Source organism: Theobroma cacao, chromosome 9 (genome assembly GCF_000208745.1).
Source record: "Theobroma cacao cultivar B97-61/B2 chromosome 9, Criollo_cocoa_genome_V2, whole genome shotgun sequence".
Lineage (NCBI taxonomy): Eukaryota > Viridiplantae > Streptophyta > Magnoliopsida > Malvales > Malvaceae > Theobroma > Theobroma cacao.
In genome coordinates this window covers 24686836-24698796 of record NC_030858.1, presented here as the reverse complement: position 1 = coordinate 24698796, position 11961 = coordinate 24686836, and the positions used below count along the sequence as shown (strand labels likewise).

The 11961-nt window shown below is 33.2% G+C and overlaps 2 long non-coding RNA genes across 5 annotated transcripts; both read right to left on the bottom strand.

The window, feature by feature from the left end:
* On the bottom strand, positions 1121 to 3292 carry LOC108663330. 3 transcript variants are annotated; one of them, XR_001929291.1, is made up of 2 exons: positions 3163 to 3292; positions 1121 to 1940 (listed from the first exon to the last, which is right to left on the bottom strand). It is a non-coding gene; the product is annotated as an uncharacterized LOC108663330 (long non-coding RNA). The 3 variants fall into 3 exon arrangements; XR_001929290.1 differs by having other exon boundaries at positions 3185 to 3292; XR_001929289.1 differs by lacking the exon at positions 3163 to 3292 and adding an exon at positions 2229 to 2270.
* On the bottom strand, positions 7070 to 9512 carry LOC108663371. Of its 2 annotated transcripts, none has more exons than XR_001929343.1 (5): positions 9194 to 9512; positions 9036 to 9122; positions 8896 to 8960; positions 8588 to 8710; positions 7070 to 7343 (listed from the first exon to the last, which is right to left on the bottom strand). It is a non-coding gene; the product is annotated as an uncharacterized LOC108663371 (long non-coding RNA). The 2 variants fall into 2 exon arrangements; XR_001929344.1 differs by having other exon boundaries at positions 9036 to 9118.

Sequence of the window (11961 nt, the reverse complement as noted above, 5' to 3'; positions counted from 1 at the left end):
GATGAGGTAGAACGTCATGGATCCCACATTAGTAAGAGATAAGATTGGTCTTAGGTTTTTAAATTCTTCCTCCACCTAACAGGTACATCTTTTAAGTTGGAAACATAAGCAAGTGTGTAACACTTGCTCTGTCTCCAATCTTTAAATAGATCAAATATTCCTAAAGTAAAGGCACCACTACTCCACACACACACATGCCAAAGGAATCTTAACTATTTCAAGATATCTCACAAGCGATCCTTGTATTTGTGAATCCCACTAGCTTTGATGGTAAGGATCTACCATCTACATACCAAAGGCACGTGTTTAAGACCTGTTGTCTGTCCCACACTGGGCCTAACTTTTTTACGGAAAAGCTTTTGGAGTGTCGCAAGGTTCAATAACGTGGCATTCTACCAATGTATGGGTTAGGGATGTAAACGAGTTGCTATTATATAGGTTTTTATGGGTACTTGTTTATCGAATTTATCACGCAACTGCACATATCGTTAACAAGTAATATAATGAAAGTAAAATTTATTCCCACAGAGAATTGTCCAAATATTTTTGCTAAGTACTAAAATTAAAACAACTCAATCTTATTCAAACAACCGAATTTAAAACTATTGAAAATTATATAAACTACAACTAAAACTAGACTTGAAAGCAAAAATATCAAATTAACAAATTAATCAATCAACTAAAAATCTAGAACCACAATATCCCCTTAATGTTTCATCTGAATCTCTTCTATTCTCTCCTAACTTACTAGATAGGCATGAGTTGTTAACTTAGAGTTCTAATTTATTTATAAGGCTTTTCGATGTTCTTATAAAAATATCTTTTTTAACCAATTTACTTTATTTCTATACAATAGAAAAAAAAAAACTCATCAAGCTTAAACTCTAATTATGGCTACATAGGACATGTAAGTGTATTCTTACCCTACATGCGAATCAAATCAATCAACACATGCAATTGATAGTGAACATATGCTATTTCATCCATGGCTTACTCTAAATTCCCTCTTCTAGTTTTGTTTAGATTTTCAAATCAATCTAATTGGTGATTAGGCAATTAGACGCATTAAAAATAAGATTAAAATAAACAACTTAAACACTATCAATCATAAGCAAGAAAGAATATTAAAAATTCAGACTACAGTTTAATTGCAATTCTAGATCAAAAAATTAGTTCAAGATAACTCCTAAAAACATCATCCGAAAAAAAAATTTAACCATCAAATCTAAATAAGAAAGTACAAAGGTAACAAAAAAAGAAAAAACTCTAATATTTATCAAGCCTTCAATATGCAATTTTCCTTGCTTTCTTGCTAACTTCAATGCCCCCTTTTCTTCAGAAAAACCTAGCTTAATTGTTGCTTTTTTTCATATTTCATAAGTGCACTGAAAAAATGCTTAAATAGGCTCATGATTGTGTCAAAATAAAATTCCAAGTGCACAAGAAGTCTTTCCCCCATTTAAACCTCTTTATATATTTTTTTTATTTTTCTCTTTGGCGCCATGGCGCTAGCTAGTGGTGGTTACGGTGCCAAGCATCTTGGAAGCCCTTGCAATGTTGTTGGACATCAGAGTGCCACAGCACTGGTCCCATGGTGGCCACGACATCGAGACTTCTGACCTGGTTTTTAGGCTCTACTGCAGTGTTCCAAAATTTTGATGCTATTTTCTCCAACTTTGAGGTTGAACTGGGCAAAGTGGTAGATATAAAAGTTATAGCTATCTTATCTTTCCATTGGTTCAAGAATCACATCAATTAGACTTTTTTAGTGAAAGATATGCTTGAAATACCAAATATGTGCAGTGGAAGTCTACACCTTAAATGCGTTTCCATCACAAATTAAACATCCTTTTTGTCACGACTCGGAACTCCCATCGGGCCAGTGACAACCGCCTCAACGTCCTGATAGGTACTCATTATCCCGAATGCCGATCGAAACCCTACAAGGTTTAACATCAGCTTCCGCATCTCCCCAGTGAGTGACAATTATTAAATCTCGCATTTCAAGAAATCATAAGTCGTTTCCAAATCAAAACAATAAAATATTATTTTCTAGCTCACAAGGGCTTTTTTGTCATTTTTTTTCAAAAATACCGAAACCCGCCAAAAACATGGTGTAAAAGCTAAATATGTTCATACATACTTTAAATCAGATAACTGAAGTATAAAATTACTTTTACAATGACACGTGGGCCCCCAACTGACTAAGAAGGTGTAGGACTACGAACCTTTACTTTCTAGGATGCAACTTCGAGATTAATTCTCATCTTAATCAACTATCAACAAACTGTCCTGAGCCTAAAAAATGGATAGGAAGAAGGGTGAGATTACATAATCCCAGTGAGTAAACAATTACCATCAAAAGCATCTAAAGCCGAGTAGACGGAGACAATATAAAAACGTTATATCTCAATAATGTTCATAACGCAAAATTCGTTTCAATCCATACCAAACAATTTCGTTTTGTCAAAATTTCCCGACTTATGAATTTCTTAAACTTGGCCCCTACCAAAATCATTCTCACGGGTACCTTCGTCAAGGTATCCCACTGAGACCGATAAGGCTGTTAAATGTCCCATACCCATAAACATGTTTTCACATCTGACACATAGTTGTTCCTTGGCGTTGGCTGAGTCTCACTCTCACGTGGTGGCCCGAACGTGAGGTGCACTCAAATCTTACCTCAGGAGATACTTCACCCAACATCTCCCCATGGAGGTTAGTATATAATTGGGTTACCGTGCCCCTCTCATAGGCAGTCCACGAAAACCTCCACCATTACAGTGACCGTTTAATATACCACCAGACCCATAAAATTTTCAATAGCATAATATGGCGAATAAAATGTAATCTAGTCTACCGAGACCAATCCAAAATTGTTCATATATTTCATGCCAACCCCAAAAATTTAGCCATCATGCTGCCATAGTGTCATAAGCCACAATTTCAATAACATATAAAATCATAAATTTAACACAGTCTCCATATACTCAATTGTCCCAAAACAATATTTGATTTCAAAATTAGTATAAATCTCATTTTTATTAAAAAAACATTTTAATTGGAAAACATAATATTTTATCATTTAAACTCACCATTCAATAAAAGCATCAAAAAAGTATAATTACTCTAGATATTTAAGACGATAAATTGTCCACTCACAGTATAAAGAGTAGAAACACACCTATTTTCAGTCCGCGGGTACAGTCCTTTATCGGTATCCAATGGCTCACCACCTAGCCATAATCCATAACACATATTCCAATTAAATTGTGTCTAACAGTCATAAGCTATTTCAGGCTCGATATATATGCGTGGTATGAAATGAAAAATGCACGGGTAGCCATCTAGACCCGGCATTGGCCTAAGTCGATTTTTCATCCGATAAATTGGTCAATGCGTCCAATTTCACTCCAACTTGCTCCATTTCTTTTCCAATTCCTCAATTCACAAAAAACTATTATTTCTTAATCAAATCACCTAGAATAACATCCCATTCTTCCTTATTAATCACTTAGAGAATTCGGCTATTGATGGACACCAAACCTTTGGTGGTTTTCTTCACTTATTTTCATGTTACACATCATTAATCACCTAAAAACACTAACATACCTAAAAATCAAACCAATCCAAGATCATTCTCTCTCCATACCCATTTTGACCAGCCATGAATTCACCATGAAAGCATGCTTTTCAACCATGGAAATTAAGGAAAAATGCATGGGTAAGGTAAATCATTAGCAAAATCAAAGAAATTTTACCTTTGCTTGATCAAATCCTTGAATTCCAACACTTTCTATTTGATTTTTCCCACCTAGGATTTGTTCTTCCTTGGTTTCTCTTCTCTTCTGGTTTGGCAGACCACTATGGGAGAAATGGGCTGATTTTTATGCCTTTTTATAAAGAAACAATAAAATAATAAAAGCATGACACATGGCATTTTCTTATTGGTTCGAATTTTATATATTTGACTTTTAATTCTTTAATTCTCCACCACACATTTCTCATGTTTATCCATTTCCATGATGAATAAAATCCCTTGTTCTTGACAAGTATCGGGGGTGAAAATTTACCGATATGCCCCCAGATGGCAAAATTACCATTTCACCCTTATACTCCAAATTATGCTGAAATTAAAATTTTTCACTTCAAATCCTCAAATCATACTCCAATACTCAAATCATACTCCAATAAGTCAAATGGGGTCAAAAAATCTTTTCTAAAAATTCTCATTTTATCCCTAAGTGGCAAATGACCATTTTACCCCTAGATAGTGAAAATTTCGGTTTGGCTCCAAATTGATCATTGAACTTCGAATTACCATTTTGAGTCATCCATGGACTGTGAAACTCTTAATTTCACCTTAAAATTTCTATTTGAACTAGTTCGAGGCTTAATCGACTTAATGGTACCATTAAGGGCAATATCGTCTTTTAACGATTCCTCGAACTTTCTAAATATGCAAACATTCTATTGAGCATGTAAATGATGTCGTAATTATTTTATAAAACAGGGTTTGACACCTTTTCATATTACACTTACAAAAGCAACAAACTAACTTAAATAATAACTAAACTTAAAGTCAAACATCATAAAATAACATAAAACAATTGAACCCAACATAATTAAATTAAATAAACAAATGATTAAAAACTCTTAACATTTAAATTAAATTTCAAGAACTTGAACAAAATACACTAGAAATTGTGACCAAATAACTTTATAAAATAGAGTTATCAACACTTAACTCGATAACATAGGATTCGGTTACCTTATATTTTGATATGGGCCAATTTGCGTAACGCTTTTTATACTTGACTCGGGTTTAGGTAGGTTTTGAGTATCACCCTTAGGATACCTTAAACCTAGGGCAAAGCTAGCCAACTTTTATTGGAAGGGCCAAAAGATAAAGAAACAAGGGTTTAAAATTTTTAAACTAATATGTTGAACTTAACAAACAGTCAAAAAATTGATAATAGTAAATAATTTTATATAACACGTAAATCAAAAAAAGAAAGACTTACAATAGCCTTTTAGAAAAGTTGTGTTCAACCATGTTTCTTTAAGATTGAGGCTAGGACATTTTGATTCACATTACTCTTGTTCATGAGTTGAAGCATTAAGGCTTGGTGGTTCACGTGTAGAAGAATCATTTAGACTATTTTCATAATTTCTTTTAAAGAATTTGTCAATTGTTTTCAATTTACTCATACTTTAATTAAACCTAAAAAAAATTAATACAATCAACATCCAATATTTTTATTTTACTTTTATTTCAACTTATAATTGTAGACACCTCATTTTGTCCGAATCATTTTATTTCTTTTTCCATTTATTTTATCTTATTTTATTTATGTCTAAAGGGCTATTATTGAACTCAATTTTTGGGTCACTATTAAATGGACCCCTTCCATGGCTCTTGAAGCCTAAATGTCTTTAAAGCCCTTACTAGGCACACCATAATAATAATAATAATAATAATAATAGTAAAAAAAGGAAGGTTTGTTGCCATGGCAGTCAAACTTTCCTCCATTTGTCAAATCGTTACTACTTGTTTGGTTATGCTTTTTTTTAGTTTATCTACCTCTTAAAAGCTAAAGTTGTGCCAAATATGATTTTGAGAAGCTTTTAAAAAAATAGTTTTTTTCAAAGAACAAAATCTAAAAAAAAAAGGCCTCAGGAAAAGCTCTAGAGGGGAGCTTTCTCTTTTCTTCTTTTAAAAACACACCAGCTTTTCAGGAAAATTTTTCTTTCTATTCCAAAAATGTCCTCATCTATTAAAAATAATTTCAATATTACCTTATAAAAAAATACCCTTTCTTTGCGAGTCACCCCTATCCAAAGCAAATCACGATCTCCTTCTTTTTACAAAGACTACTAGAAAAAAAAAAGCGAAAGGCCCAACAACAAAATAACACCATCTGTGGTTTTTTTGTTCTTACAAAGATTAAGAAAAAAGAAGACCCAAAATTCAAAGTTGCATTCAAGTACTATTTCTTCTTTTTCTTTCTTTTTTTTTTTCATTTTTTATTGTGAACAATGGAATTCGTGATTAATAGAAAGTTATTTATTAAGTATCCTTTATGGTAATTTTAACCAAAATTAGAGTTTATATAAGTTGTTTTACGAAACAACTCATCTATAAAAAAGAGCTTATAAAAGTAAATTTATCAAACAATTTTAGCTTAATTTTAAAAGTAATTATTTATCATAAGAGCTTCATAATAGCTTTTAAGTTAAAAAAAAAAAAAGCTAAGCCAAATAGGCTCTCCCATTTTCAATCTTTAAAATTTCTCCACAATCCCTGAAATCGATCTCTAACATAATAAAATCGAATCAAATAAAACTAACTTGAAGGGATTTGCAATTAAATGAAACTAAGAAAAGATAGGGAAAAGACAAGTCAAATGTTGCTAAAGGTAGCAAGCAAGCCTCTTGTCCACTACCAATGGCAGCATCAAAGTGACCACCCTCTCATTTGGTTATAAAACTATGAAAGAAGAGCACAATGAGATGGAGAGAGCTAAAAAAAAAAACCTAGAACACCCTAACAAAAATCTAGTTTTTCTCTAACAGTTGATACTACACATAAATCCAAAGCCATCCAACAAAACAAAGACCACAAAAAGAAGAAATAAAAAAAAAACAAAAAAGAGAAATGAAGCAAGAATGAAGGAGGCTTTGTTGAGAGAGGCTCAGATCTTGGTGATTTGTGGGAGATTTATGGCTAGGGTAAAGGTTTGAAAGAAACCACGAAGGAAGGAGAGAGGGGAGTTTGTGGTTGACAGCAGTAGCCATGGTGGAGAAAGGTAGTAGAGAAGGTGGTTTTTTAGGGTTTAAGGAAGCTTAGGTTTGGAGAAAAGAGGAACTATGAGAAAGAGAAAAGAGATGGGAGAAACAAGGGATAGGTTGAAAAAGAGGTTTTATTGTAACGACCTTATCCCCGATCGTTACCGGCATTCGAGACTTGTGAGTGAACTCGCCAAATCCTGAAAAAGCCTTAGTTGAGATTTCGGATAATTAAAATCGACTTGCAATATTAATGCTATCGTTTACTTAAACCAAATAAATAGCTGTAATTAAAGTGTAGCAACTAGATACAATATCCACGTTTAACCAACTTCAAGATAGTTTCAACATCACACTTAGCGTCTAATACACAACCTCAAAGTTTTTATCAAATACATATCCGAAAGACTAATAATAATTTTATGAATCTAACAGTTTTACATAACATGAGCCTTGTGCAACAGAGTGACTCGGAGTGGAAGTCTAAGAGATGCCATTACCTACGTCGCAGCGAGTCAAAATATTGGGGTGATACACTTAAGCTGATCACTTATCTGCAAAAAAGGGAGATAAGGGGGTGAGCCTCACAAACTCAATGATCATCGGCTCCGTGAGCAAGGCGTAGATGGGAAACAAGCCAAGGATAGATAATTTGAACATTAAAAGCATACGAATATATATAAACAATTTAAAATCAAATGAAGCATTTGTGCCTTATATATAAACCAAAAGTTATGTTTCGAAATAATCACTTTATGTAATATAAAAAAAAATACCAGTGCAAGTAAAAGACTTCTACCGTTGAAATCATTTGTTGTCTTTTACTTAAAATCAGGCTAACATAAACACGCACACTCTCATAAAATCAAGCAATATCGATGCTTATACATAAGTTTATAAACGATCTCATCCTCGAGATATTAAACACAATCCATCGTATAAATAAGGGAGCTATGGAAAAACTTGTAATTCTCACCATGTGAAAGAATACGTATTTGAAAACCCAAAAAGATATCACTCTCGAGTAGGTGATAGAAATAAAGAACTCGTGGACCCGCTTTCACATAATAACATCCGGGAGGCTCCCTTCCACCGGATTCCTACAACCATGGCAATCTTGACAACGTTGGCCGACATCGGAGAAATCATGTGGTCACAACCACGTATATCAACTAGTGGCCTAGCCACGTATGTCATCCCGTGGCCTTACAACGTATATATATCACAGACCGTGGCCTAGCCACGTCTAACAGCCCGTTGGTGACCTAAAGGTTCTCTAGCTAGAGCTCACTTGTGCACAAGGGTCACACTATCCCGATGTGACATTCTGCTTACTCTCGAATCTTCCAGTTTGATAAAACCATTTAAAAATCAAGTTGGGTTCTCAAAAGCTTATTTCAAAACCATTTCCAAAATACCAATCATGGTAACATGATAAAACCCCTTTTTGTAAGACTTTATATTATAAAACCTTTGCATGAGGTTTAAATATCAAATCAACATGGTGAATATGTAACTTATTCATGAATGCACATCACACAAACAATAAGGCACATTTTGACATAAACCGTGTTAAAGAGCTTATTTCCCCGATTTTTAAAACCCTTTACATATATAGCTTATATATATATATATGTTCAAAACAAATTTTAAAAGTCATGGCATCCACAAACGCCTAGGATTTCTACCAGCTCATGCTTTGCACAATGACAGTTATAAATCTTTAACATAATAGTAGTATACGAAATGACATTCTAGATACTATGGAACCTTTTTGAAATAGACACCCCTTACTTACCTCACAATAGTGGGACACTACGTCACTATTGGTTCAGATGTGTCTCTAGCTAATCTAGCTCGCTGGTCACCCGTTAACTCCTCCGGTATGCCACCACAACAACTTTCCTCACTTATACACTTCCTAACAACAAATTAAACTCAATATACTTAATTGCACATACATATAGGGGCAGCACCTCAATCAACAAATCTTAATCAAATTTCACATCTTTTATCCTCATCATTCACAATAATCTAACATGCATTCTATTAACTTATAACCAACCAAATTCAATACAACATAATATGCTCACATTGCATGCTTACCTTTTGATTTTTATCGTGAATTCCACATATATCTCACAAATTCCTCACATCTTTGGTCACCATTGCTGCCACAAGCACAAGTAATCAATATCCATCTTACTTTTCTTTCCACCCATGATCTTAAGGTTTCAAGCACTTACCCGTTAGTTGTCTTGCTTTAACTCACCATACTTTCAAGAACAAGCTGCATGCATGCACCTGGTTCTTTGAATCTTTGTAGATCCTTGCTACCACAAGCACAATCTCACATTACATTCAGTTTACAAAGCATGTATTCAACAAAAATGATAACTCTTACCTTCCTTAGCTTGGAATCACTAGGCCGAACCTCTCATGCCTTTTCAAAGCTCCAACAATGGCATGAAAGAGAAAACCTTTCGATTTTTCTCTAATCTTCCCCAAAACCGAGCCTCCTCCAAACCTTTTTCTTTTTCCTCCTTTTTTTTTCTTCTTTCTCCTTCTTTCCTTCTTTTTGCTTTCAAGGTTGATTCTCTTTCTTTTTTCTCAAAGGTGCGTGTAGATCTCTCAAGGCAAAGTCACTTGTTTGCTATTTCTTAGTGTGGGAGGATATAATAAGAAATGAGCTTGAAATTGCCTAGTGAAAGTATTCTTTTCCTTTCCTTTCCTTTCATGGGCGGATTGCCCAAGGCTTGGTAACTTTTGGCATTTTTCTTTTCTTTACATGTCATGCCATTCAATTCCTCACTTTGTTATTAAAGCCACTTTCCATTGGTGGCTTGTGCATGCAAGGTTTCCTTGTCCATTCCTTTATCCTTTGGTTAAATTACCTTGCCCATGCATTGATTCACATGGTATTCTTTTTGGTTTATTTTATTTGCATTTCATTTCACATGCATTTCCTTTCATGCACCACCTTATTTCTCCAATCACATTTCATGCATAACCTTTATCTTGTATTTTATTTGGTCATTCATTAATCTATCAAGTCACATGCATCCCACATTTTGCTTTTTTCATTTGGCCATTACATGCAAGTAAACTTAGTCTTATTCTTCCTTTTACTTCACATGGTGGGGGTCCCACATGTTTTCCACTAACTTTCTCCTTTTTGCATGCTATGATTTGTATGTAATAGTAAATTCACATGCACATCTCATTATCCCACATAATCTAACTTTCGTTGGTTAGTTATTTTCCATTTAACTCCAAATGTTGAAATTGGACATAAGTCCTCAAACTTTTCCTTATTTACCATTCGACCCTCCAACTTTTCATCTTTTGTAATTTGGTCTTTCCAACATTTCTTTAATCTCAATTTCCTTCTATTTTCCTTCCTTTACAATTGTACAAATAAAACATAAAATTTGCACTTCACCAAGGTGTCACCATAATGTTTAAATATATACTTACCCACTCTTGGTCTATTTAATAAAGGCATGCAAGCCCCACTAACGTCGTTTTTCTTCAAAATTCTTTCTTACTTCTTTTCTCTCACTTAGACTAGTCATATAGTCCCCTTTCATTACTAATTTCAACAATAGATAAAATATTAATATTTTAATATTATTCTATTAATAAAATATTATTTTATTCCAAAGTATTCTTTTCATCCATCACTGTTTTTTGGCACTTAAATTTACATCAATTGACCCTTCGTCTTATCGATAAGGTCTTATTGGCTTCTATACGAGGGTACGGGGTGTTACATTTATATTTAGGGTTTTGGTAAGTAAGTTGCAAAATGATGTCGTTTTTGTTGAAGAAGGGAAAAGTCTTGAGGCAAGCGGCCCACATAAAACTAGCCCACAGAGCTTGGGCCATCTTGTAGCAGGCCGCGTGTGGGCATTTATCCAAACCTATAATAGAACCAGGCTAAGCCTAGCTCATGCTCCCCTTCTGGTTCAATGGCTCTTGATGTTGTGTTATACCCAAATCTCAATTCCTTAGGTCAGACAGATATAAAAAGGTATGGGCTTTCTTAAAAATCTATTTGTTGATTGGGCTTTGATTGGGTGTATGCATGGTTTTGCTATTTATTTGTTGGTAGTTTTAATTAGTACAATAATTTTTTATTTTAAAAATAAAATAAATATGGGAATATATGTATGTCCATAAATATGCATTATAGAAAACAGATGCATAAAAGAATAAAAATAAAAAAACAACAAAAAAACATAAAAATTAGTTTAGCAAGGCCTTAAATATATATATATATATATATAATATTCATACTTTTAAAATAAAATACATAATAATGTAAAACATGTTATTTGGATTATACTGAAGATAGGACTTTTACTTGGGAAGCTAGAAGTCGCAATCTTGGGTTAATTTTCTTTGGTGAGAGATTTAACTAAAACTCCACTAGTATGATGGGAGTGTTTTAGTTTTAATTCTCAATATTTATTAATCCAAGTAATATCTTAAATTAGTATATAAAAATAAAGAAAATTGTTAGCTTAGGATAGAAACATAAAATGTTCATATCTAAAAAATAAAAATAAAAATAAAATAAAATATAGAATATTTATGTTCTAAGGAATATTAAGGTATAAAATAGAACGAGGATATATTATTTGGATTATACCGATGATGGAATATTTGCCTGGGATGCGAGAAGTCACAATCCCAAGTTAATTTTCTTAGGTGAGAGATTTTGGTTAAAACTCCACCAATATGATTGGAGGGTTTTAATCTTGAGTCCCAATATTTTAATTGTAAATAAATATTTCTCTAAAATCTTGATAAAAAAGGATGTTAATAAAACAACGAAAGAAAAAAACATAAAATAGAAATGAAATAAAAAGGAAATAGTAAGATGATGAATAATAACAATAATAATGAGCATATGGTAAATAACAATTAATATTGAAATTCATAGGCAGCCGCGTATCGTCATTGTGTTATTTAAATGTCATTTGCATCCATTTAGATATATTTTGTATATAAGTTGAGGCTCTGATGATGAGGCTTTTCGAGAAAACTTACGAAGATGAGTTTGCTTGAAAAATTCCCTAGGTGAAAGAATACCTCTAGGTCCCATCAGTATGATGGGATGGCTTGGAGAATGTTCATAATAAGAGGTCTTTACTTGCACTAGGGTTT